The sequence below is a fragment of the Salmo trutta genome, chromosome 8 (genome assembly GCF_901001165.1).
Source record: "Salmo trutta chromosome 8, fSalTru1.1, whole genome shotgun sequence".
In the NCBI taxonomy this organism is placed as follows: domain Eukaryota; kingdom Metazoa; phylum Chordata; class Actinopteri; order Salmoniformes; family Salmonidae; genus Salmo; species Salmo trutta.
The window spans coordinates 1,533,275-1,535,774 of record NC_042964.1 but is presented as its reverse complement, the minus strand read 5'-3'; the positions used below and the strand labels follow the sequence as shown (position 1 = coordinate 1,535,774).

Sequence of the window (2,500 nt, the reverse complement as noted above, 5' to 3'; positions counted from 1 at the left end):
TTAGAATCCTTCTGGGCCTGTATAGGGACCTGATTAGAATCCTTCTGGGCCTGTATAGGGACCTGATTAGAATCCTTCTGGGCCTGTATAGGGACCTGATTAGAATGTTGTTAGGATCTTTCTGGGCCTGTATAGGGACCTGATTAGAATGTTGTTAGGATCCTTCTGGGCCTGTATAGGGACCTGATTAGAATCCTTCTGGGCCTGTATAGGGACCTGATTAGAATCCTTCTGGGCCTGTATAGGGACCTGATTAGAATGTTGTTAGGATCCTTCTGGGCCTGTAGAGGGACCTGATTAGAATGTTGTTAGGATCCTTCTGGGCCTGTATAGGGACCTGATTAGAATGTTGTTAGGATCCTTCTGGGCCTGTATAGGGAGTTGTTAGGATCCTTCTGGGCCTGTATAGGGACCTGATTAGAATGTTGTTAGGATCCTTCTGGGCCTGTATAGAGACCTGATTAGAATCCTTCTGGGCCTGTATAGGGACCTGATTAGAATCCTTCTGGGCCTGTATAGGGACCTGATTAGAATCCTTCTGGGCCTGTATAGGGACCTGATTAGAATCCTTCTGGGCCTGTATAGCGACCTGATTAGGATCCTTCTGGGCCTGTATAGGGACCTGATTAGGATCCTTCTGGGCCTGTATAGGGACCTGATTAGAATCCTTCTGGGCCTGTATAGGGACCTGATTAGAATCCTTCTGGGCCTGTATAGGGACCTGATTAGAATCCTTCTGGGCCTGTATAGGGACCTGATTAGAATCCTTCTGGGCCTGTATAGGGACCTGATTACAATCCTTCTGGGCCTGTATAGGGACCTGATTAGAATCCTTCTGGGCCTGTATAGGGACCTGATTAGGATCCTTCTGGGCCTGTATAGGGACCTGATTAGAATGGTGTTAGAAAAGCAGGCTGATTTAGTTTCCTTTAAATTTAGTTTGTATATTTAAACGTTTTATGTAACTTTGTATGTAGCGTTATCGGCAAGTGACTTGATTTCTACTGTGCCAATTCCACTTTTTAACAACCATCAGATTTGTATTGAAAAGGTTATGCCAACATATTAGGAAATAATATATATACTACCGTTCAAAAGTTTGGGGTCACTTAGAAATGTCCTTGTTATTGAAAGAAAACAAATGTTTTGTCCATAAAAATAAAATAAAATTGATCAGAAATACAGTGTAGACATTGTTAATGTTGTAAATGACTATTGTAGCTGGAAACGGCTGATTTTTAATGGAATATCTACATAGGCGTACAGAGGCCCATTATCAGCAACCATCACTCCTGTGTTCCAATGCCACGTTGTGTTAGTTAATCCAAGTTTATCATTTTAAAAGGCTAATTGATCATTAGAAAACTCTTTTTTTGCAATTATGTTAGCACAGCTGAAAACTGTTGTTCTGATTAAAGAAGGAATAAAACTGACCTTCTTTAGACTAGTTGAGTATCTGGAGCATCAGCATTTGTGGGTTCGATTACAGGCTCAAAATGGCCAGAAACAAAGACAAAAACAGATGCTTCACAAGTCCTCAACGGGCAACTTTATTAAATATTACCCACAAAACACCAGTCTCAACGTCAACAGTGAAGAGACGACTCAGGGATGCTGGCCTTCTAGGCAGAGTTGCGAAGAAAAAGCCATATCTCAGACTGACCAATAAAAAGAAAAGATTAAGATGGGCAAAAGAACACAGACACTGGACAGAGGAACTCTGCCTAGAAGGCCAGCATCCCGGAGTCGCCTCTTCACTGTTGACGTTGAGACTGGACAGAGGAACTCTGTCTAGAAGGCCAGCATCCCGGAGTCGCCTCTCCACTGTTCACGTTGAGACTGGTGTTCTGCGTATTGACTGACCTTCATGTCTTAAAGTAATGATGGACTGTCATTTCTGTTTGCTTCTTTGAGCTGTTCTTGCCATAATATGGACTTGGTCTTTTACCGAATAGGGCTATCTTCTGTATACCACCCCTACCTTGTCATAACACAACTGATTGGCTCAAACGCATTAAGAAGGAAAGAAATTCCACAAATTAACTTTTAACAAGGCACACCTGCTAACTGAAATGCATTCCAGGTGACTACCTCATGAAGCTGGTTGAGAGGATACCAAGAGTGTGCAAAGCTGTCATCAAGGCAAAGGGTGGCTATTTGAAGAATCTCAAATATAAAATATATTTTGATTTGTTTAACACTTTTTTTGGTTACTACATGATTCCATATGTGTTATTTAATAAGCTTTGATGACTTCACTATTATTCTACAATGTAGAAAATAGTAAAAAAATTAAGAAAAACCCTTGAATGAGTAGGTGTTCTTAAAACTTTGGACCGGTAGTGTAGAAATATGAAAACATTATTTCAACTGGGAACTCTTAATTGGTGAGGATGAGGTGATCTAAATAACTGTTGATTAGGTGGGATTCTCACGACTAAAGAGTTTTCATGCATAGCTTTTTTAGTTTTACCTATAAGATTAGGTGTAAAATGTCTAA

General features: G+C 40.7%; 1 protein-coding gene across 3 annotated transcripts in view; it reads left to right on the top strand.

The window, feature by feature from the left end:
- Positions 1-2,500, top strand: part of txk (TXK tyrosine kinase) — a 25,648-nt gene that overhangs the window by 18,372 nt on the left and 4,776 nt on the right. The window lies entirely within an intron of this gene.